Here is a 26,740-nt window from a genome sequence, read left to right as displayed (position 1 = left end):
TTATGCTTACTAGCCACATATGTCCCAAGATGTGGAATTATATACTAGAGGATGTCTAGTATGTGCCCAATTTAAACCTGCTTCACCAATGCATAGAGCCCCATTAATGAAAAGGGGCTTAACTCTTCCATGGTCAGATTTGCAAATAGACTATGTAGGGCCTGTAAAGAGGTCGGCAGGGGGAACCGGTATATTTTGAATGTGGTCTGTTTAATGTCAAAATGGATAGAGTGCATTCCTGCACCAGATTGTAGTGTGCAAACAGAAGCTACATTACTGGTAAATCATATATTTTCAAGATTTGGGTTACCACAAAGAATAGAATCAGACAGAGGAAGTCCTTTCACAAGTGCATTAATGAGTAAGGTATGGCAAATACTGGGAGTGAAAAGAAAATTACACATTGCATATAGACCCGCTTCTTCTGGGGAAGTTGAACGCTATAATAGGTCTGTCGTGGATATATTAAAGAAGCTTGTGGCAGAGGCAGGTTCCAGCTGGGATTTACGTTTACCTTTGGTTTTGATGGCAATCAGATCAACTCCTGCCAAGGCAACAGGTATTAGCCCTCATGAAGTTTTGACAGGTAGGAAAATGGTGTTGCCGCAACACCTGCTATACAGAACACATGAGCAGAGACTTGTAAGCGCATCACCAGTTCATGAATACATGGATGAGCTGAGGAAGCATTTACAACATGCATTTGCTTTTGTGCAGCGGAATCTAGAAAGGGCTGCTGACACTGCAAAGTCATATTATGATACAAAGACATCAGTGAAAGAATATTGTGTGGGGATCAGGTGTATACATTTCATTTTGGAAAAGGTAAACAGAAAAATTCTAAATATTTGGCAGCCTGGCAGGGGCCATTTCGAATTATAGATAAGATATCTCCCATGGTGTACAACATTTTTAAAACTGAAGGTGAAACAGTAACAGAACAGTTTGTTCACGTAAATCAAATTAAACCCTGGCACCCCAAACATGAGGTAAAAAGGCTTGAGCGTGTAGAAACAGATAAAGCCCCTTAAATACATGAAAGAGGATACATGAGTCTATTCATAGGGTAATGACAAAGAAATTAAAATAGAAGTGATGGTTGTAATAGAATAGATTAAAATAAAAAAGACTATGGGCCTCATCACGACTTTGGCAGTAAGCCTTAAATCCGGCGGTCCTGCTATAACCGCCTGATTTAAGGGTCCGCCAAATCAGGACTTCGGCGGATTTCGCCCCAGCTCTTGGCTGGGGGGAAATCCGCCGAAAATTCGTGCTATTACCGCCGGCGGGAAATCCACGGGCGGTAAGAGCACAAATTTTACCCATTGAGCCCAATGGGGAATGGGGCATTCCCGAATGGGCTCAATGGGGAATGAGAAATTACATTACCGCCAAACTCGTGATCCGGCGCTATTAGCGCTAGGGAGTTTGGCGGTACGGTTAATACTGCCAGCGGTAATACCGCCAACGTTACCGCCAAAGTCGTGATCAGGCCCTATATGTGATGATCATTAAAAGAGGGTTGAAACTAGTAATATTATTTTACAAAGCTGAAATATGTTGAATGATTAATGATGCTTTATGTATGTTTGTTTTCTCTCTAACATGTACTTAATTTCAGAAGGCGAAAGAAAAAGGGCGAAATGTTTTACAAAGTACATGAATATTTTTTTTTGTGGTAAAAGGGTGAAATTAGTATTGTGCTATATACTTAATTTGCTTCTTTTCTATTTGATTTAGAATACTAACAAATCTTTGGTCGGAGGTCACAGGACCGGAGGACACGGGAGGATGAAGTCCTGGAATCCATGAGGACGAATTCCGGAAAAGCCCCATGGGGGGCGAAGACCAAATCTATAAAACAAGTATCATTAATGATGACGCCAACGATGTTGTTGTTAATCATAATAATCGGAGGGAATTTCAAAACATTGGAAGCACAAGTTGTCTTGAGCCCGGACCAGTATCTCGCATTGCGGTAGAAGAAGCGCCAGTATTCATCATGAGTGATAGAAGGATGATTTTCCAGAACATCTATATACCCTTGAATTCTGATGTTTTGATGGAAAAACATTTTAATAATACTGGAATTAAGGCTGAGCAGACTAAAGAGTGGCTAGAACTAAGGAAAGAGGACGCCAAGCAGTCGATAAGAGATATGTTGATGCAATTAGAGAAAACATTAGTGAATTCAGCAGACATAAAGAAAAGGAGAGGAAAAAGAGGAGCAGTAATGCTTGCAGTCTCATTGGTGATGTCAATAGTTGGAGCCATAATAGGTACCACAATGTCAACAGCCAATGCCATTTCAGTAAGGGCCCTGAGTACTAAAGTACAACAGCTGAGTATTGACTTAGAAATGATACAAAAAACTATAGATGGAATTAGGGGGGAATTGGATGAACAAGTAAGGTTTATAAATGAAACTGCGATCGTATTAAATGAACAAGCGGATGTTATTCAACGGACAACTAAGTTAATTATTAAGCATGACCGGACATTGAATGAGATCCTGAATATAATGAATCCTGTTGATAGATTGTTGATGAATTACATGAGGGAAGTTCAAACTGCAATTTCACAATTGATTCGAGGACATATACCATTGTATTTTGTTTCACAAGATATTATTCATCAAATGATAGAAAGGTTGACTAGGAGGGAGATTGATGTGGTACAAGTGAAAATTGTATTTGAAATGGGCAATGCAATGCACTTATATGTGGATTTGGAAAGGTTGGAAATATGGTTTTTATTATGCATCCCATGCATAGCTCCTGAACTCATTTATCAAACTAAGTGGGTACACAATGTGGGATTTTGGCAAGAAGACACGTTTATCAAGATCAAGACTCCAGAAGTGGTGGCATTTCAGTCATGGGCGCTTGAGGTTTACTTGATCCCAAATTTGGAAACCTGTGTAAAATTTAAAGAACAAAATTACATGTGTTCGGGTAAACCGTTTATTCCTGATGCTACAGACGCTATTTGTGGTTTGAAATCTGACCCAAGTATATCAGGAGGTTGCGAAGTAGTTATTAGCTATATGGGAAGTGAAGAGTTGGCACAAGCTAAAATGGTCAAAGGTAAATGGTTGGACAGGACCTGTATGTAGAATCTGACAATAATGCATTTAAATCATGGAACATTTTTTGTCAAACAGGTGAAATATAATGTGTTTTACTTACAGGTTCCAAAGGACACAATTGTTTCAATTGGAGGTTTAACAGTGTTTCATATTACAAATGATATTTGGGAAAGCCAAGTAGAAAATATTGAATTTTTTCAAAAGGATGCATTTCCAATAGACCCGGATGTGGAGGTCTTATTGAATCACAAAGAAAAGCATATTGTGAAAATTAATTTGAGAAAAAACAATATCCCAGTTAGTAACCTGGGTATAATAGAAGCGGAAACGTTTAATTGGGGAACCTGGAGGGAATGCTCTATGGTGGGTTTAGCTGTTGTGGTGCTAATAATGGGAGGATGGTTAATTGTTTGTCGTAAAGGTAAAGATGTTGCTTATGATATTAGCTACAACAGGGAATGAAAGATATCCCAATACGCATACATTTTAAAAGAAGAAAAAGAGCGTGATTTGAATTTCTTCCAATTGTGGCTTGAACTGCCAAATTCTCAGAAAAGGAGGCATAATGTAGTATAATTTATTGTGCTTTGGAGTATAGCGCTTCACTGAATGTGATAGCATTCTATTGCCAGCAATAATGTGGCACACATATAGCCAGCCCTATGTTGCTAGCATAACATATGGGTATGCAAATGGAGACAGGCTGCAGGTTTAAATGTACACACATTTTTTTTTTCTCTTGCTTGAAATGCTTCATTCACAGGAGACTACATTAGATATCTAATTGACTGACTTAATTAACAAATACTAATCACTAGTACAAACTCAGTAATATTATAATGTAATCTCTATGTGGAAAAGAGGTAGAAATACATGTTCTGAGATTCATTTTTAAACGTGCACTTGGATTTTTTTTCTTCTCTCTTTTTTCACTGTGTTTGCAGAAAGCAGAATCTGCATGGCAAGAAATGAGTTTAGCTGCAGTTTCTTACTGTAAAAAAATGAGCTATTGTGGAAGGAAGGGAGATACAGTCTTTTTAATTTGATTGGTGCAGAGTATCTGCAGTGGTTCCACGTAAGCAGAGAGGGATGAGACAGAGGTTTGCTGGAAAAGTCTGACAGAAAAAAAGTTCAGATTACTTTTTGCTGAGCTGCTGACACGGACCATCTGAGACTGGGCTGTGAGGAGGCATGCCCAGTTTCACTTAGCACCGTCTTGAGAACTGCAGATAACTGCATGTTCTCATTGTGCACTTCAAGCTTTCAACATTACGAAGACAACCCTGGGCCCATTCCTCGGAGGCGAGCGAAGGGAGGTTGCGTGGGGGACAGAAAATTGGTAATTATCCAAGTGAATTGAGGTTATTTTGTGCTGTACAGATGACCTTCAATAAATATCAGGCAGGGAGAGTAGCCAAGGGAATCCCCTGTGTTTAATTGACAAAGTGAAGTTTGTTCTGTCGCTGTAATTTTTTTTCTTCTTCTGTTAAAATAATGCGGAGTGAATTTTGTTTTGTTGCTGTATTTATTTTTCGCTTCTGTTTGTTATAGATAATGCGGCAGTAAAGAGGGTAAGATTTTATTTTGAAATGCAACTGTTTATAATAGAAATGATATGTTCACAAATCGTGTAGAGTGTTTTTGCTTTTGTCTTTTCTTGTTGCATTTAGAATAATATCTCGGGAAAAGGGGAAGATTTTAAGGTAATACATGTGTCATGTTTCCCATGCAGATGGAATAATAGCACTAGCAGTGATAAATAGCTGTGTGCATGTGTCCACTCAGTGCATGGTGTCGGAGTGGAATTTAATACAATAGACATGGCTGGGGGTCCATGAACCAGCAAAGAGGCCTATGGAAACATAGTTCACTAATGTATATAAATTAGTGATAATACCACAGGTTATTGAGAATGCTATATGTGAAACTGTGGTGTTTCTGAATGTAGGTCCGAGGCCTCTATAAATCACAAGAACAGTCTAAGAATAAGAAGGGTTTTGTGTATATTGGGGCCAAAAATAAAACAGAACAATTATGCTCACCACTAAACCACCGACAATAATGTATAGCACTAAATCATCCCATATAATGTAATAAGGAATGGTCACTGAAAGTAAATAAGGCCAAACCCAATTTAAATGCAAGGAGTCGTTATCACCAAATTACCATTATTTTTGGCGGTAAGAAAATACCACCAGACCCCAAATCTACACAAAATATCCAACAACACTGAGGCCCCCGGGCTTGTTGCACATTAAGTAACCCAACTTCGCTTCTTCTATAATTGTATTCTTTAGGCACCCAAACTTTGCACACGTGGAATACACTGTCCCCCATCCAGGCATATTCTTCTTGCGTACATGTCGTAAAACAATCCCCATCTCCTGCCAAATCTACCCAATCCTCCACATAATCTTCTGGATCAAGTGGGAAGGGAGACAGGTGGGCCTCATTATGAGTGCGGCGGTCCGGAAACAAGGGTGCCAGTAAGCTTGATTCCCGACCGCCGCACTACAAGTCTGCCTGTTTGGGCCACTGCACCCAACAGGTCGGACTCTTCCATGTACAGCAGACTCGGCAGGCAGAGTTGCCATGGAAGCACTGGCACCATTAACAATGGTGCAAGTGCTTCTGAGTCCCCATTCCCATCTAATCGTATGGGACTCCATGGGAATGGGAACTTACAAAATCTGGCGCCTGACTTCCCGCGCCGCAGGGACTTCTAATGTCCTGGTGGCAGAGAAGTCAGGTGCCAGATTTGATGTTATGGAGTTGTCGGCATCCCATCGGTGGCACCAGTGGGTTACCGCCAACCTCATAATGAGGCAGATCAACTGGTTGTTTTCCTTTGACCATCCTGTGATCTATTTCACCATTCCACTTCTCTGTCTTTGTGTACACGTGTTTTGTGAGGGGAGCAGCTTCACCTATTGTTATGGAAACTCCCATCATTATTGTACTCTTAAGATATGTCTTGGAGCAGCACTTTACAATCATTTGACACAAACAGAAAATTACAAGAAAACATACTATCATAGGAACCACACACTTATCTCTATCAGAAATCAAGATGGCGCCCATGAAAACATTGAAACCAGCCAGTCTTCAGCACTCACTCCAGCCCCCTTTTCCACAGCAATCCACAGGTTATGTAGGGCCCCTATAGCATCATTCAGAGATCCATTGTCTGCATCGTTAGGTGGTATGTATGTGCAGTAACCTCATGAACACAAACCCCTTCCATTGCCATAAGTAAATCCAGAACATACCGGTTTGGAAGGATCATGATGTGAATAGCCCGCCATTCTGCTTTAATTGAATTGAGACCCTCTTTTTCTGGTTCCCTATCTAGAGAATCTCCCACCTTGTGGTCTGTAATCACTTTACATTTGATGAAGTTTGGATGCCAGGCACAAGAAGGGAAGTCAACAATGTTTCTGTCTTTATGAACAGATGGAATTGCTCTGGGATCACTTTGAGCTTGTCAGAGGAGTGTTGGGACCAATACTTCAATCTCTTTTGCCGGCAGCTCTTAGCGATCGGTGAGCATGCTGATGGGGGGGGTTCAGTTGCAACTGGGGGTGGCACTTTTATGACAGTGAAATGTGAGTTGGGCACCATGAGGATGGCTGAATGCAAGGTGGTGAGGGAACAGACACCTCTGCAGGATGGTGGAAGATGGAAATAAGCATATTGTCTGCACACCCAGTAGAAATCCAGCAATGCAGTTGCGGCATCAGTCAGGTCGGTGATAAACAAAGTTGTAGTGCACCTTTAATTTGTGAATATGAGTACAGTGCAATTTCCTCTGAAGCAAAATGAGAACTTTGTCAGTATCTGCACCTTAGCAGCCTTTTCGTTCAGTTTGATCCAGGTGAGTTTTGACACACAGGTGCTCCAAGTTTTAGAAAATGTTTGGTTGACATGTGCCACTACATCCTCTGAGAACCGCAGTAGACACCTGCTGCACAACTCAGTAGACATTTCACTCATCTGTCATTGGAAAACAAAGCACCTTCCAATTTCAGTAGCGGCCTTAATTGACAACATGCTTGCTCTTTTTCTGGGCACACTTGCTTTAATCTTCATTTTTTATGATTGCCTGGACTGTGTGTCCTTGAAACAGACACGTAGTCTGCAAAGGGCCTGGTGCACTAAACTTTGGGCTACGAGAGGTGGCATTTCTTGTGGGATAAACAGTTTGGGCGTGCTGACTCATTTGACTTTGTTCTTCCCACCTCCCTCGTGTGGTTGTAGCACATATTATCTGTTTCGGGGTGGTGCACATCTGCTACGGTCTCCTGAAAACTCCTTTATATTCTTTATATTCAATTTCATTTTCTGTTTCCCTTTTTTTCTTGCCATCCCTTTACTTAATGTTTCTGTGTCATTGTTATACCGCACTTTATATGCGCAAACCATATAAGATTGCCAACAATAAAGGAAAGAAGACAGAAACAGAAGCATCCTATATATACCAAATTATACAATGCACAACATCTGAATCCTGGAAGCTGTGAGGATGAAGACTTAGTGTGCTGGTGCCTGCAGGGGTCAATCTGTTTCAAGAATGTTGCTATAAAGGTCACCACATTCATTTCTTTAATGTGAATGTTCTTCATTGTATGCAGGAGGTGTGGCTGTGCCAGTTGCTTTTTGAATGTCAGATAAATGGACCCACTAACTCAATTATTTTACTCTCACAGCAGATTAAGTGGCAAACACCACCTCAAACAGGCTTTGTTCCACTTCCTCACAAATTACCTTACATATACAAAATAACATATACAAAATGTCCAGAGCAGTGCTGAGACGTCTGTAGACTCCTGAGAGCAAGCTGTTGAGATATAATCTTTATACACTTTGTTAAATCCCTCAACTACGCCTAAGCTCTTTCAGCTGCCCTGTGTGCATCTGATACAGTGCCTACAGGTGTAAGAGGTGTGTGAAACATTCTCCCTGTCACTATCTCATGTGGGGACAAATGGTGGTCCTTACCTGGCTGGTTCCTATGGCTGAACATAGGCAAAGGAAGACCACACAACCAGTTCCTGCCTACCAAAAGATACAACTTTGACACCTTTTTGTTTCACCAGGCCATTGAGATGTTCCATAATCCTGATGGCTTGAGGATGTTCAATTGAGCAAAAGTTATGTTTAACCCCTCATAGGGATGTAATCTCTTTAAATAATTAGTTGAAAACGTGACTCCAATTGACTGACTTTAGGACATCACATATCCCTCAGCTAGGAGAGACCTCTTGTATGGAAAATGTGGCAAACAATTTAGCATCAGGTTGTGCAAAAAGGGCACGCCTCAATCTAACAAGAGAATGGGCAACAGTATGATAATGTTAGTTAATGCACCTGTTTTTCATATCCATATAGTCTTTGTGGAGCTCTGGAAAGGGTCCCGTTGGATGGGGCACTATGCCACGTAATGCCCTGACGGTGTGTCTGGTGCTGTACAGAGGGCAGTTAGTGCTGTTTGCCATGAATTTATCAATGTATTCTTGAAGGTTGGAGACAAACCAGTCCTCCTGAATGTCAGCTGCAACATCCTGTTTAGACATATGCACCGGGGAATGCAGTTGCTCAAGAGCAACCATAAGCTATTCCAGCAGCATTACTACTTTACCTGTAATATTTTATCTCAAGGTAAGATTTGGCGGTGACAATGAGCACACACTTTTAACCCACAAATCCTTCTCCTCTTGGAGTACCTGCCTTTGCAATTCAATTATCTGGTTGAACTGGACTGCTGCGTAAGGCACTGCTAGCTCAATTGTTATAGGATATAGTGTAACATCAGGACTTCTAAATATGCCACTTCTTTGGCAAACCTATCTGCGGCATCATTACTGATGAAAGTCTGTGTGGCACATTTCACCACTACTACTACTGCTGGGTGAGATAAGCCATACATTATTTTTTATAGCAATGCTGCATGCTGCACAAGCGTCCCAACAGACCCCTTGAACCATCGCCTTCACCATCTGGACAACCCTGTACTGTAAATGTGACATATGCCAAATCAGAATATATTGTTAATAGACACCCTTGTGCTGCTTCCAGTGCTTCAATCAGTGCAATGAGTTCTGCTGCTTGTGCAGAAAAATTGTGTTGGTAACCTCTTTTTGATTGCTACTTCATGCTGGTGTCTGTAATGTGCACCACCACAGCACCTGTATGCCTTTGTCCCGTCTCCTGATGAAACATTGATGAAACATCAACAATGAGCATGTTCCCCTCTTCGAGTGCATCCACCCACACTTGAATTAGGTAATCCTTTGGACGTTCGTATGTAACACAGTCATGTACCTCTTCCCCTGACTGAAAGGGTATTACAATGAATGTAGCAGGGTTCACTGTGCGATACCGTACAATGTGAATGGAAAGATTGGATCGTATGACCTCATAACCCAATGCTCTTTGGGTAGTGAGGGATGATTTGGACCTTTCCAGAATGGCAACAACTGTGTGATTCACATATAATGTTACTGAGAACCCCATAGTTATTGCAGACAATTTTTCAATTACAAGCGTTGCAGTTGCTAAGTCTAAGATCTCGCTTTGCGCTTTGATAGGCTAAGGACATGTGTCCGATAGATGTTATCTTGGTCAACTCTACTGTCATTATTTCCACATTGGAGTGTGAGAACAAATGGAATTCCTTTGTGTAATCGGGGGTGGCCAAAACTGGAGCATTACCTATAGCATTCTTAAGCTCTTGAAAACATGTGAATCATTTCTAATCTGCACGTGAGTGACCCTTTAACTTTCTGCACTTCTTTAAGTCCTTGCAACAAGGGTTTTGTGTAGCTAGAATAGTCAAAAATCCACCCTCTACAATAGTTACACAATTCTAGAAACTGTTGCATCTCTTTCACAGTGGTATGCTTTGGTGTGTTTTATACTGCAGTAGTTCTCTCTGTGATCATACTTTTTCCTGTTGAGGACATAATTCGCCCTAAAAAGTATTTAATTTTGACAATACTTAATTTTGACCTTGTCCACTTTGTACACCTTTTCTGCTAGTAATGTCATGTGTGTCACAGAGTCCTCCCTAAACTGCTCTTCAGTGTTACTACACACTAGGAGGTAATCTATATACTGAATGATGATGCTCTGAATGTGTATGTTACCTAAATACATACACAACACTCAACACTTAAAAATACTGGGGGACTGACAGTACACCTGAGGAAGCCAGGTGTGTTGAAATCACTGCCTGCGATATGCAAATGAAGACAGGGTCCCCGGAATGGCCCTCACGTCTCCTAAGCGCATGTCAGCCAGAGAGGATAAGAAACAAGAGATGCCGATCTCTGTTTTGCCAACCTTCAGGTGAACCAGTGTATCCCACGTATGGGAACAGATATTCTCTTAGACATTCAAACCCTATCTAGCTGATGTCTCTGCAGAGGCAGGTGCCTCATCACTGGATCAGGTTGACTGATAATAACAACCAGCTGTGCTGATGTCACTAGTGACAACACAACATAGCTACGTTAATCATGAAGTAAATTTGCATGCCTGCACAAAGTTACACAGACACACATGCACACATGAAGAACATGCTTACACCATTCTGTAAATAGAGGACAGACACATATTCATACTGTCAAAAGCTTTTCCTTTTCACTAGCCAAATGCAGAAACTCAAGACAGCAAAGCCTACATGGAGCTAGCTTGCAATCGCTTCATCACAACTAACCATAAGGAGCTACAGGGTCATATAAGGAGCCCATAAGGGCACAATCAATACTCATCTCTAAAAAGAAAGTACTAGATGCCTCGTTCCTCCCTACTTACCTACTGTTGGTCATTTTACTGTACCGAGGTACGCTCTGACCCCCGTATCTCCCATACGGATGCACCATTGATCCGGGACATACTCGCCTTATTAGTCTACCAGAGTGCTGACCGCCTTGCAGCCGCACACAGTGGTGTTCCCCGGTCCCACCTCATCGCAATGGCTACCAGAGGCTTCTCCTGTTTCTCTTATTAGTCACTATCTCCTTGGCCCTGGCCTCTACAAGTTTTCGGAGGTCTACTTCACTGGCTACTACACATATTAGCCGACCTGGGCGACCCTCCTGGCCCAGACCCGGCAGCCCAGCATAGATTGGCCCCCCCCCCATCTGGATTTGAAACACCGCATCTCGTGTTGCTGGCCGACTGCGGCCCCACACATACCTGGTGCCCTCCCTTGGTGTCCCTCTCGCCCCCCCTGTCCGGCCCACCGGTTTTGAGTTCACCTTCTGCCGGCATCATGTCAACGCGGACGGGGAAGAAACAATCCTCCATCAATATGTTTACGAAGCCTCCGGGGGGATCTGGTGCGGAGACACCTGCACAGGAACCATCCACTTCACATGAACTGGAACCATCCGAATCTCAGAAAATGATGGAATACATCCGTGAGGGGTTCACCACAATCCATAGCAAACTAGACGACATGAATGGTACGATATCCTCTATTAAGGCACACATGGAGAGGACTGATGGTCGTGTGACTGAGATTGAATCACGGGTGAGCACCGCTGAGGATGGTCTGGGCTCCCTTCGGGCGGAGGTCTCCACACTATCCGCCCGCGTGACAGAGGTGGAAAAGAAGAATGAGGATCTTGAGTCTCGCTCGAGATGCAACAACCTCCGCATAATCGGGGTGCCGGAGGATGGCATACAAGAACCCATGGAGGACTACGTGGAGAGCATGCTGCTCCGACTCCTTGATTCCCCAAAACTCTCCTCACAATTTGCAATCGAGAGAGCCCACCGTGCACTTACAGCGAAGCCCAGGCCTGGCGCTCCTCCTCGCCCGATTATAGCCAGGGTCCTAAATTTTCGCGACCGAGATGCCCTTCTCAGGGCGGCGAGAGTCAAGGGAGACCTTTTATTGGGCGCAGCCAGAATCTACCTATACCCGGACTTCTCGATGGCGGTCCAACGTGAGCGTAAGTCCTTCCTGGCGGTGAAGAGAAGACTGCGCGAGCTCCAGGTCAAATACGCTATGCTATATCCCGCCAAACTCCGAATCGAACATGCAAACCGAGTATACTTCTTCACGCTACCGGAGGAGGCCTCTAAGTTTATAGATGAACACTTTCCCGGCTGAACTGTACTCGCAACAATCTTTACCATTGCTTTATGTCTTGTTACATTGAACCACACGCTGTGTCTCGGGCCTAACACAACATGCTTTTATTGTGGAGGCGACATCATTGAGCCCTAACCCAGAACTCAGTTGGACTTGTAACATTCCGTCACTCCCGGTTGCGCCATTTACAAAGGCTTTTGGGCCGAGGGGATGCCACCCATCTCGTCCTGTTGACATTGTGATGGAGAATGTTTATGTCTTTGTTTTCTCTCTATGCGATGCATCTGTTGGTTTTGGGTTATGATACAGTGGGTTCTGGCTGCTGAACGGTTGACGGCACTGACTTCTCTCTGTCGGTGCGTCCCAGCTATTCACCACATACATCCTTTGCCCGTTTGATTGTCCGGGAACTCTGTGGTAATCCCTCGTTCCTAATGTTGGGACTGACCACATACACCATCTCGATCAAGCTGTTCGGATGGTTACTCCATATAATCTCGTTACATTGGTTCATTATAGATGGCCGTGCCTTCCCTCCCTCCCCCCGCGGGTCCATCCCCGTATGAGACTTGCTACCATTGCCAGGCATTAAGTTTATCCTAAAATTGCCTCAAGGTACGGAGCATCGCCGCCAGGCCGACTTACAGGCCCCCCAGGCGTTGATGCCATTGTTTTGGATTTGGTTGGTTGTATATGGGGTGTTCATCCCTCTGATTGGGGGAGGGATGTGGGAGGGGGTGGGGGGTAGGGGAGTTTACGTTAAAAAAGGCTTGGTGATTGCAGAGAAGGTAGAGTTCAGAGCACCAGGGTCTCAATGTCATCACAGATCTGACTACAATAGGGACTGTTTATGGGGGGCACTGTTCCATCCACCTGTATTCCTCTATGTCTACTTTGGGAGTGTCGAGTGAGGAAACCCTGACATTCCTGAGTTGGAACGTGCGGGGGCTGGGGAACTACAAGAAAATGAGACTACTACAGCTTCAGGCTGAACGGCATGGGACTAAGATCCTGTTTCTCCAGGAGACACATGCGGTTACTGAGTATTGTGAGAAGTTTGCTAAAGCATGGGGACCACAGAGATACTATACCTCCTATTCTACACAAAGCCGGGGGGTTATGACCCTTATTCACAAGAGTATTAGATTCAACCCCATAGCCACGATAATAGACCCTCTGGGCAGATATGTCTTACTTCATGGCACTTTACAGAATAGGGAAGTGGTCCTACTAAATATCTACGGTCCCAACATCGACGATCCTGAATTTTTTACACATCTCACGTCTCTCCTAGATGGCTTCCCGTTGGTACCGATTCTCTGGGGAGGCGATTTTAACACGATATTTGATGTGGATCTCGATAGATCTGGCTCTCGTCCCCGTCAACTCACTAGGGCTGCATATACTACACTCTCTTCACTTCCTCGCCTGGCCCTGTTTGATGCATGGAGGCTTCTTTACCCCGACTCCCGCGCCTACTCCTTTTATTCCTCGGTGCATGATTCCTTCTCCCGGATTGATAGATGGCTAGTGTCTGATATACTCATAAGGAGCGTCTCAAGCTTGACGATCCTCCCCAGGACTCTCTCCGATCACTCACCAGTGATTATCACCCTATCCTGGGGCTCGGATCACGACCGTACTAGACACTGGAGGATGAAACCACTTTCCCTCCTCGACCCGGTCTTCAGTTCGGAGTTGGAGTCAGCGATTGAGGAGTGCTTTGAGACCAATACCGGCTCCGTCTCATCACAAGCCACCCTCTGGGAATCTTTTAAAGCCTACATCAGAGGCATCGCTCTCTCTAAGGAAAATGGCATCCTTAGAACCATCCGTAGAGAGATCGCCGAGAGCGAGGCCACACTGTCCGAGTTGGAGGCCCAATATGCATTAAATCAAACTCCTGAGACCCTTGCGTTGATCGGCACGGAACTAGATACCTTCCGCGCACTTGCGGACCGTGAGCAGAGATTTCTCAATAACCCTGGGCTAGCGAGGAAATACGGTGAGGGTGAACGCCCATCCCGTCTCCTGGCTAGGCTTCTCCGCCGTGAGTTTGGTGCCCCACCCATTCCTGGCGTCGAGAGACCTGATGGTTCCCTAGCCACTTCCCCTGGTGATATCAATTCCGAATTCCTCTCCTTCTATCAATCCCTGTATGCTAACGCGGACAATGCCACTATATCAGAAATCGACATCTTTCTTGACAAGCTTCCCCTATCGGTTCTCTCCTCCGATACCATCGGAGCCCTTGAGAGCCCATTCACTTCCCTGGAACTCTCGGAGGCCATGGACTCCCTCTCATCAGGCAAATCCCCGGGATCTGACGGTATACCTGTTGAGTTCTATAAGCGGTTCAAGTCTCTTCTACTCCCTCGTCTGGTCGCGCTTTGGGAGGAATCGGTGGAGGTGGGTCAGCTCCCTCCCACGCTCCGCGAAGCCACCATAACCGTCCTGTTAAAACCTGGTAAATCCCCCACTCAATGCGGCTCTTACCGCCCACTCTCGCTAATCAATTGCGACGTCAAGATTTATGCAAAGTTACTTGCCTTACGACTGGCCCCCTTCATGCCACATATCATTCATCCAGACCAGGCGGGGTTTATTCCGGGACGCTCTACCTCCCTGAATCTGAGGCGCCTTTTCAATATTATAAGCAGGGTGAGCCCGGATGTCCACGCAGTAGCCGCCACGCTCGATATGCAAAAAGCTTTTGATTCCGTCTCATGGAGGTATCTCTGGCGGGTACTCAACAAATGCAAATTCGGCCCCACGTTTCTTTCCTGGGTCAGGCTGCTATATTCAAACCCCGTTGCCAGAGTCCGCACTGAGGACCGGTGCTCCTCCCTCTTCCAAATAGCTAGGGTACTAGACAAGGTTGTCCCTTCTCTCCATTGATCTTTGCTGTGGCAATGAAGCCGTTCGCGGATATGCTTCGCCAATTTCATTCTCATAGAGGCCTACGCACCGCCGGTTTCTCTGATATAGTCTCCCTATATGCTGACGATGCTCTACTCTTCATTCGCTCCCCGGAAATCAACCTTGCCCCAATACTGGAGGATGTTGTTCTTTTTGGCCGTATCTCTGGCCTGACGGTAAACTGCGCTAAATCAACTCTTTTCCCGCTCACCCCCAGCACACTCCCCCCTCCCGATACCCTGGGATTCACTTGGGCCCAATCTGAGTTTACCTATTTAGGTATAGTGGTGTCGCGTCACATTGATCGGGTTTTCCAGAAGAATTATCAAGTATACCTCACAAATCTTACGCTAAAAATTCAGGGTTGGGACAAACTTCCGATTTCACTGGCAGGTAGGGTGGGAATACTGAAGATGGTGGTACTCCCCCAGCTATTGTATAGATTCGCTAATATCCCGCAGTGGCCGGGAGTCGAGTTTTTTCAGACACTGATTCGAACCCTCAATACTTTCCTCTGGCACTCTGGTGCGGTCTGCCTTAAGTTCCAGACCCTTGCTTCCCCGATGGAAGTGGGTGGCTTTGGTGCACCTGACTTCCTCAAGTATTGGCTGGCAGCTCAACTTCAACACATTGCACATTGGTTCAATATATCTGACCCCCCTCCCCATGTCAGACTAGAAAAGTTATCGGTTGGTGACCGCGATATCAGATCCCTGGTGATCGCACCCTTGCCAATAGAATCGGGCTCACTAGATCCGTTGAGGTGCACATCCCTGGCTTTATCCAAAACGTGGCAAATATTGGGCACCACCCATCCCTTCCATGGTAACTTCCCGATCTGGAACTTTGTCCCGGGGATCCCACAGGTCCCCCCATCGGTTGTTCGCACATGGGCTGAGGCGGGATTTGAATTGCTCCGAGACATATTTGAAGGTGGCAATTTCATAGAATGGCCTGACCTCCCACCGTCCCTCAGACAGAGACCCTCTGTGTGGCTTCAATATTCATCCCTCCGTAGAGTCCTCAAACATAAGTACACATGCTTCCCAGCATTGCCACCTGATGAGCTGGCGATCACTGAACTGTCCTCACCTTTCCCTATTAGGGGGAAAATTTCCAGACTATGCACCCTGGTACAATCCAGATCGCCCCCTTCATTCCCCAAATTGAAGCTCGCTTGGGAGTCTGATCTCGGATTGGAAATGACCGAAGACCGTTGGTCCCATATGTGCTCACGTATCCAGAGGGTCTCCTTCAACTCCCGATTCAAGCTAATTCAATTTAAGCTACTCCACAGATACCACTACACCCCAACCAGACTACACCGTATCTCTAATAGTTCCTCCCCTAGATGCCCTAGATGTGGCCATGATGACGCCGACTATATCCACATGATCTGGTCATGCCCCCGCCTCACCCAATTCTGGGACGCAGTCTGCTCCACTATCTCGTCTATTCTTGATCACCCTATTTCCCCAACCCCAATGAAATGCTTATTCCACGACTTTCCTGAGCTCCACCGAGATTCTAGGAGACTGGCTGGCCTCTGTATGCTTCTGGCTGTGCGGGCTATACTACTTTGCTGGCTTCGGCCTACCACCCCGACTCACGCACAGTGGCTCAGAGCAGTCACTTGGGCTTCCAATACCGAGGAATCATGGGCGGTACAACAGCCCGCCTGCTCTAGACCCAGAGACGTCTGGTTGAAGTTCCGCTCATTTATGTCCCCCCCCGACACCGACTCAGGTCCTACATCCCCAGCCACCTCTTCTCGTTAATCCCCAGTTGTCTCTTGTATGGCCCTCCACCGAGTTTTGTGCTGTCCTGCTATGTACCCTCCCTTGTTCGCGAGGCGAGTCCCTCAACTTATTGTATAAGTCTGTGATGTTTTAAGTTGTTTTGATTTTATATGCTCTGTTGTTGCTCACCTGTATCTGTGCTACCAAGCTGAATAAAAATAAAAGTTTATAAAAAAAAAAAAAAAAGAAAAAAAAAAAAGAAAGTACTAGAACACATAGGGGAAACCACAGAATGACTGTAGTGAATTTGCAAGAAGCCATTGGCCTGAAGATATGAAGGAAGAGATGCAGGCTCTGCAGCACAAAGAACAGAGCCAGTGTTCGCAACCAAGGACAAGGGCAGGTGTAAAATTACTGATTCCGAGTGAGCCACCTGTGAAATACAGAATAAAATCCTCAATAATTGCAGACTGAAATGCTCCGTTTCATGGTCCTCATCCACGTGACCAGCCAAACCCAACAATGGCCATATACTCATGGTGGGAAGAGGAGATGTTCCCAGCATAGCAGACAAGACTGATACATGCGGTGTCCACAGAACATTGCAACCTGCAGACGCTCTCCAAGGCGAGTTGGCTATGTCAGTGGCAACAATGGGGACACACAATCTTTTCCATTATCTTGAAAAGGTACACCAAGCACTGTGAACAGAACAGGGTCCCAGGCCTGGGGAGACCCTCTCCAGCCAATCCAGATGCTCCAACCTGGGGTTGGTGTATAATATTGCAGGGGCCAATGCTCATTGTGCGACCTTCAAACAAAGTAATAGATAGTTTCTGGGAAAGTCTCGGGCGAACCCACCTGACATGGGAAGACCAATGGAATAAGTCACATAGGGGATTTCCATAGGTGGTATCACCCGAGCTACCCAATAGAGAAAAAAAGGGATGCAAGCTCAGGACCTGTGATTGCCAGAGATGTTGTTGTATGATCCCTGTCTTTTGGAGAATAACAATGGTTTATTTGCCCCATAGCTGAGTTTTCTGTTATTGCCGGGGGTGGGTTCAGATGGGCCTCAAATGCTCTGATAACTTGTGACATTATTGGTACAAACAAACCTTGTTCTCTGGTATACTGTTACATAAATGTGGTGAGATACTGAGAATCAGGGTGCAATGAGATGGAGAAAAAGGGATTTTTCAAATCAATTACAGTAAAATATGCAGTTTTAGTGGGTATGTTACAAAGGATCCTGGTGGGATGAATTTCTACCAGGACTTATGCCTCTACAATGTTATTGAAAGGGCAGAGATCATGTATCATTCTCCAACTTGGACCCTTTGTTTTCTTGAAAGGATAAATAGCTGAGTTGCAGGGGGATTCTGATGGTACTATTATGCCCTGCTGGCATAATGCCATGATGGTGTCAAAAATCCCTTCATCTGCCTCTCTGGATATTGCCGTACACTAGGTAATACGGCACCCTGTTCAGCTTTTTATGAACGGTCCCCATGCTCTTCAATAAGCCTACATCTTGGGGGTTACTAGTCCACAAGTTGCTGTGTACTTTTGCCATGTCTTCCTGTTAGTGAGAGGGTACAGGTCTAGCAAAAAGTGTAGTGTGCGGTACTTCTCTGTGCTGCACCATGACCTGACAAGGGATACATATTTCAAAAATCCTTTCTCCATCATTGTCAACATCTTCAAACAACTCTCCATCAGACAACTCCATTAATGGTTGGTTGGGATCTATACACAAAACTGTGCACCACTCACCACCTTCCCCGTCAGTCCCTAACAGTACTACCTACTCATTTTTTATTATTACCACGTATAGATCTCATGTGGGGATGGTACCTGGGGCATGGTCCTGAGGGATTGCTGACCTAAGTAAAAACTCCACTGACACTCTCACGTTTTGTCTTTTATTCATGGCACCCATCCCACGAACACGGTCACTCCACATAGGAACAAATCTGGATGTAAAGGGACCCCTCTGGTAGTACCATCACTATAAAGTTCTCATATTATCGCAGTGGCCCTAGCATGATATATTCCTGGTGTTGAGCACACTACACCGTCCTTAGTAAATAAAATAGTCATGTTTAGCTTGCTCAGGAGGTCCCTACCTAGCATGTTCACTGGGGTATCTTTTGAAAATAATAAAGCTGCTACAACCTATGGGGTGCCTACCTTCATGTGTAAATCTTCTGGAAATGGAACTGACATTATTGCCCCAAAGAACCCTGCATGTTCATTACTTTTCCTGATTAGGGAAAATTACCTTCCTTAATACAGGACTTAGTAGCTCCTATCTCTACCATGAAGGTGAATGTTTTACTACCTGGCCTTACTCCCATCTGCAGTACCACTTACAGGCTGGCAGTGACTGACAGGACTGGGCATGTTGGGGCTCTCTGTGGGCTACCCTTGTGGGTAAAGTTGTTCGACCCCAGAAGTGCAAAACTGTTCCCTCCTATTACACTCACTCCAGTGTAATGGGTTACCGTACAATGTACCCAGGGCTGAGATGGAGACCGTGAGGCTTGCTGCTACATATACACAAAGTGCAAAGTTTGGACCTGGGGTCTGCATTTGCTAGTATGGAGGTTTCGGATACTGATACTGTGGTGATTTCCCAGGGTTAGGTGTTTAGGGGGACCAGGGGCGATTGGAGGCATCATCTTTGATGGCAGATGTTATTGAAGCATAAACGCAGGTCCACTAGGATAAGTGCAGGGATCATAAGAATATACTGGTATGCTCCTACACTCTTGTGCAGTGTCCTGTCCTGCTGCAGGTCCAGCACGGTCCTGGTCCCCCAAACAACAGCCTCATCCCCCCGATTCCACCTCCTTGTCCTCCCTTGAAACATCCTCTTCCTCTCTGATAGCCTCCAACATCCATCTATTGTCTGGGTACCCTTAGTGACCCTCCATCAATTGCCGTGCTTGCCTTGTGTCCTGCTTCCCCTTAGGGAAGCTGGTAATCAGCGCTCCTTCTACACTTAAATTCGGCAAATTCATCCGCACTAACTTCGCTTCAGCCTTCTGTGCCTGCTTCCTTTTTATTCTCCTGCCTTCTCCTACAATTATGCACTATGATTGCATGAAACTCAGCCACCCTTTTGCTTCAACCCTTACTACCTTATCTAAATCATTGTGCACATCCTTTGGGAGTCTCTTTCATAGCATATGATATAATATTGTTATATTCTTGTCCTAGGGCTCCCCTGTCTCTGCGATCCACATTTCTTGAATTTGGTTAATATACGATGCAGGGTCTTCATCTAACGTCATGGTCCCCCAAACAACAGCCTCATCCCCCCGATTCCACCTCCTTGTCCTCCCTTGAAACATCCTCTTCCTCTCTGATAGCCTCCAACATCCATCTATTGTCTGGGTACCCTTAGTGACCCTCCATCAATTGCCATAATAAAATAGATTCTGCTATGTCTGGGTATGCTGACCATAACACGTTACATACTCTCATGTGACAGTCATAGAGCTGTGCTCCATCAAGATTGTCATTATTCATCTATACCCCGCCTGCTTCCATAAGTTATCTGCCAGTTTTCCTAGCAGAGCTCCAGATACAATTTTCATGTCCCGCAATGCCAATGTAATCCCTGCAGTTTGTTTTTCTAATTCATAATTAATTTGCCTGCACTTGCTGTGAGTGACGGTAATGCCTTCATTAAATTGTTTCTGTCCATGTGTTACCAGGGGACATATTACTCCCTCCAATGTCCCTTGTGTAGTAACAGAAGCTTTGTTCCTGATTTTGTAATCGTACAGCTCTCCCTCCTCTCTTGCCTTTTGCTACAGCCATTCCACCTGATCGTGTCCTAAGCCTCGGCTCCCATAGGCTCTCTACCCTCGGTGTTGGTACCAGTGATATCGCAACATCCTTGACCCTTTGATCCTCATCTGATCCTCACTCATCTTCCTCTTCTGTGACCTCTGCATCTCTGGCCATTTGAATCAAGTCATAATGTACACAGACGGCATGCAATTGCCCTCTGGATGCCCCGCAGCATTGGGGTTATCTTCGCTTGCAGCTACTTGCACATTTCTAGTCACTTTTCTATCAATTCAAAACAGAATGTTACCTGCTCTCCATTCGTCTGCATCTATCATCACTCTTCATCCCTCCCCCTGCTCCTGCACTGCTTGCTCCAGCTCTGCCTCTGTTCTGTGGAGTGCAGTTTCTAATTCTCCCTGCAACCTATTTTCCACTTCCATAACCAATGGGTCTATTGTAGTATTAGCCACTGAGACACATGTGGAATTCACACTAGCAGTGGGAGCTTCCTGCTTTGGTGTGGGGTGGGGTACATACGCGGGATTGGTATAACCTGCAGCGGGTTGCTATGGGAAACACCTATATGGAGGCAGGGCTTTGGGGATGACACTAGGTGTAGGTATTACCTCTGTTTGTTCTTTTTGTTCCTCTGAGGCATCTTCTAAATCCTCAACCATTCTCCAGAGTTCGAATATACCGTGACTACTTCTCACCTTTCTACCTTACACTTTGCAGCCAGATACATACAAATATGTCCTAACACTTCCCTGTTATTTGGGAAGCGTGATACACCTGTACTCGAGTGTGGTACTCATATCTATTCCCACTACTCTACTTACCAAAAATACGTATTTCATAGCCGAACCAGCGGCACCATTAAACCTCACACTTCCAATGCTGCGCACACTCCCTGCATCACCTCCCAATGTCCCCTCAACCCAAACCACACACCCTTGTCCCTTCCCACTCACACACACTCACCACCAGACGTGCTTATTTATACAACTGGGCAACCATCGGCCCTAACCACAACAATTCTAGAGATACATTAAACCAAAATGAATGCCCAAAACCTTGTCAATTTCAACTCCACATGCCCCCGTGTGCCAGGCGGAAAGATCACGGGCCTGCTATATAATGGACCACTACTCTACTTGCAGCCTTGCCGTCCCTCATACATGAGGGGATCCCTTTCCTCCCTTCTCTTTTATCACCATTAGATTACTTAGGTGCCCTCTTTCCTCTAGTCAGTGGAGATCCCTGTGCATTGTTATAAAACCAATGTATCACCACATGGTCTGCACTCTCACACACAATCACATACACTCAATTTCACATTTCTTCTCCACAGTTGTTTTCTGACACAAAGGTGCACGAATGTCTGTATGTTCTCCCAAGTGCCTCGGATGCGGGGTCCCCTTCAATCGCCTGCACAGCTGGGCACAGTGCACGTTCCATAGAACAGGCAGGTCTTCTTGCTACATGGCTCCTGAAAACATGCTCAAGTCGTGCAAGTGGGACTGGTCACTGCAGATGGGGGCCTCCACCCAGGATGTGGAGAGGGGAAACCCCTGGATTCATGGAGAGTCTGGGATCATGTTGGGGTCACCAAATTTCTAGGGTGAATGACCCAAAATCCAACTGATAAAAACAGTCCCAAATAGGCCAAATAATCAATGCACCTTTGCAAGCAAAACCAAGTTTTATTACATACAAAAGTAGTGTACGGTCCCATAGAATCGAACTTACATGGACCCCCCAACCAAAGAAATTACATCTTTTACAGCGCAAATACGCAAATTAACAGAGCTATGCATAAACAGATTACAACATGGTCCTGCACTCACCATTGGCTAACACCTATACATAGTTCTAATTATCCCCTATAGTCCATTACCGTATTGGTCAAACATGATTTAAACACATTTCCCTAAAATGGGACCTACTACATCATCACTATGAAACTTAGGAGTTGATTAACCACCAGGTACATTGTTACCATTATACATTTCTTTAACAAGTAAAATATTCTTGACCCTCACATGAAGTGCACCCCACCGTCGGATTCTGAATGAAGTTTGAACAGTGAGGTCAACTCTGATTCCTTTCCACGTTGTCTATAAAACAGAATTGTGTTTCAAAGCGCCACAGGTCTGAATGGGAAGGGAATAGGGGAAATAATAAAAATGGCAAAAAAACCAATAAATATGCAGCCATGATCCTACTAGGCCTTGTGGCATTTGGATGTGCAAGTGCAGTGAGGAGAAGTGCAGGGGATGGGGAAGGAAGGGGGGGCAGAGGAGTGGACAAGTGCCTGAGAGGGCCCATGAGGGAAGTACTAAGGAGAACCAACGAGGAGAAACTCAGGCTAAGTGCTAGTGCAGGTAAATCCCAACAGTGAGCTGCAGAGCCACCAAGCAGGGGCCTGCAAGGGTAGTGCAGTGGGGGGGGGGGTGATGGTATCGACTCGGAAGAAGGGCCTGGAATAGGGTGAGATTTATGAGGATCAGGCCACCAGTCACAGCAGCAAAAAGAGCAGAGTTTTGAGCAGTGTCTGGAATGTAAGGGGGGCTGACCCAAGTCTGAGAATGGCAGGGAGGCTGTTTCAGAAGGAGGCACCAGCCAAGGAGAGAGACTTGCCCCACTCTCTGCTTGGAGAAGTGTTTGACAGTCAAAGTCGGAGTTAGAGGAGTGTAGGGCTCCAGCAGGGGACTATTTAGGGAGGGAAAGTTGGAGAAGGTGTGGTCACAGGCACCAGAAGACCTTGTGGATGATGTAGAGGGTCTTGAATTTGATCCTTGCAGCCACCTGGAGCCAGTGGAGAGATGTTATGGCTGGAGAGATACAGTCCATAGGATTGAGGCCAAGGATAAATCTTGCAGCCCTTTTCTGGATTAGTTGGACGGGCCAAAGGAGGAAAGAGGTAGATTGATAAAGAGGATGTTGCAGTAGTCCAGCCTGGAGAGGACCAGAGCTCTGGAGACATTGAGGTAAGGAAAGGAATAATGCCTCGAGGAGGTGGAGCTGGAAGCTGGACTTCTTGGTAAGGTCTATGATGTGAGGGGAGAAGGAGAAAGCAGAATCGAAGAGCACCCCTGAAGTTTTTGACTTCACAGAATGGTGGGGGTAGAGAGTGCGAAGAGGCTGGCCAGAGGGTAGGAGGAAAAGAGGGCAGAGCTGTCCCAAAGAGAAGTATCTCCATCTTACTGGCATTGAGACAGATATTGTTCACTGCACACCGTACCTGAATGGCAGTCAGACAGTTAGGGATGAGAATGGAGGAAGAGGAGGAAGTAGAGGGAAGTTTGAAGGAAAGCTGTGTGTCATCATCATAACACTGGAAATTAGGAGAGAAGGAGATCAGGTGACCAAGATGGGTGGGATAGATATTGAAGAGCCAAGGCGATAGGATAGAACACTGGGGGACACCACAGGTAGAGAGAGTGGTGGTGGAGGTGAAAGGGTCCAATTGCAGCTGGGAAGGTTGGTCAGCAAGGAAAAAGGTCAGCCAATCCAGTGCCTGGTCAGTGATGCCAAGGGTTTCATGGAGTCGTTTTATGAGGATAGAATGATTGACTGTGTCAAAAGGAGAGATCAAGGAGAATGAGAACAGTGGGATAGTGGAGTCAAGATTTGCGAGCATGGCTTCATGGGTGTTCAGGAGAGCAGTTTCCATGCCTCTGGATGCCTGGAATCCTGATTGATGGTCATGAAGGCAATCAACAAGATCAGTGTGGACGGTCAGTTGGGGAGGACCAAGTTCTCCAAGAGTTTGCCCAGGAATGGGATAGTGGAATTAGGGCGGTAGGAGGTGCACAAGGGAGTGCTTGAGGGATCGAGGGAAAGAGCCAGTGACAAAGGAGTGATTATAGAAGTGATAAAGAGCCAGGTTTATAGAGAAGATGTTGTCCTTAATGGTTCTGGAGGAGCAGGGGAGCACCTGTTTGTAAGATGCCTTCATAGAGAGGACCATTCTAGAGACATCATCCAATGCTATGGGCAGGAGGGAGCAGGGTGGGGAGGTGGAAGGATGGGAACCAAGTGTGCTAGGGGAGCAGGCATGGGAGTGGAGATGAGGTGGAGGAGAGTGAGGAGAAGATGTCCCACATTTTGTACATGAAATTGGGAGGCCACAGTGGTGCAGAGAGCCTGGGAAGGAAGGAGAGAGGTGGAGACAGAAACTGGATTGGCGAGTTCCTTGCAGATTGGGAAAAGTCTGTTAGTGGCTCCAAAGATTCAGACTTGGATGTGGGCATGGATCTTGGATTGGAGAGAGAAACAATATTGCCTTTGGATCAGGCGGCAGGCCAGTTTGTCAGAGGGTAAGCACAAGGTCTATCACTTATGTTCAGCTATTCTGAATTTGCATTTTAGAGATGCTAGATTGGAGTCGTACCAGCTCTTGTCCTTGGAGGAAGGTCTTAGGCAGAGCCTCATGACAGGGGCAAGGATGTCAATGGTGTTAGAGATGGCAAGGTGCAAGTTAGCAAGGACAGAGTCAGAGGGAGAGTCAGGAGCTGGGGTAGAGAGATAAAGGTGGAGACAAAAGCAACAACTGACACTCACTTCATCGGTTGAATGATGGCAAAGGAGGCTGGCAGTGCTGGGGTGTCTCGGATAGAGGGCCAAGGGGCTCCAGATGGGAGGAAAGGAGAGAATGGTGAGTCAAGGAGAGGGAGGTGGCGACCAGATTAGAGATAGGGGTGTCACCAGAAATAAGGTAATCCAGAGTGTCGCCAGCAGAGTGGGACAGGCTGGAAGGAAGAATAGAGAGGGAGAGAGGGAGTCACAGACGACCCGGTACTGAGTGGTGGATGAGTCAAGAGAGTCAAGGTTGATGTTGAAGTCACCAAGCAGAAGGACTTTGAAAGAAGAGGTTGAGAGAGAGGAGGCATGGTCGACCCATTCAGAGAGGAAGACTATAAGGATAATAATGCAATGGCGCTCCTCATTTTACCAGACAGTGTCACGCACAAACAGCTCCCTAACCTTGTAGATACATTTATTGGCATCACCTCTGCTCCTCCCATGCCAATACAAGGTACAACCCTAGCACGTCTCCCCCTTATCTCTCTGGGAACCTGGGTGCCACTGAATGGCATGATCGAGGCTCCACTTTTATGTCTGAAGTTTTGCTAATTTATTTCTCCCTGGAGTGTGGCACCTACAGTTCAAATTGAATGATCTTTCTTCGTGAGAGGGCAGCAGTGCTATATATCTTCACCAAGCCTCTTGGCATCACAGAACCCACATTCTGCTCACATAAATTAACCTTCAAAAGGGACATCCCTACCCTTCCTCCCTGTGCCCAACATTCCCTTCACAGCTCCTCTAAGCTCTGCAGCTTGACTCATTTAACTGTTATCAACTCAGCACAGACGCCTGTTACCTGGACATCATAACATCTCTCTGGGTGGAATGATGAGGAACCGGTCTCAGGACTAATTGAACAGAGCTGCATTTCCACTTTGAGCCTGTTTCTCATACTTTCAAAAATGCATCCTGTAACATGCCCTAAAATCCAACATGGGGGAAATCCTGTTACCTAAGACCCCAGAACTTTCCTTTACTACAGCACTTCTCTGACCCCATCTCATTAGCCTACTTATGCCAGCTGTGTGCTCGCACATCCCTTAAAACATAACACTGTACACTAATGCTCAATGCAAGATACATCACCCTATCTTTAACCTATGCAATTTCAATGTAAATTAATTGTTGCTCTTTCTGTATGGCTATATGGTGTTTCTAATATGTGTCAAAGCTAACTACTAATGTGAACATGTGCATTCTGCAAAAACAAGGGGGGTTCTGGGAGTTTCTCTGCTACTGGCTTATATCCCGGGTTAGAGTCTCAATCAGAGTCTTTAGCTCGCCATCCTTTCACAGAAGGGAAATTTCCACTACATATCAGTCTTTGTCCTGCCCAAGAGCAGTCCAGCACCGAAATGCCTGGCAATTCTCTTCTGAACAAGAGTACCAACAGCAACCCCAGACACATGTTTCGGCCTGGTTGGGCCTCGTCAGTGAGGTGGAGCTGTGTCTCTCTAAGAACAGTGAGCAAGGGTTCCACGTCTGGATTACCCT

The sequence above is a fragment of the Ambystoma mexicanum genome, chromosome 8 (assembly GCF_040938575.1).
Source record: "Ambystoma mexicanum isolate Mex_15411 chromosome 8, UKY_AmexF1_1, whole genome shotgun sequence".
Lineage (NCBI taxonomy): Eukaryota > Metazoa > Chordata > Amphibia > Caudata > Ambystomatidae > Ambystoma > Ambystoma mexicanum.
This window is presented reverse-complemented; position numbering follows the sequence as displayed.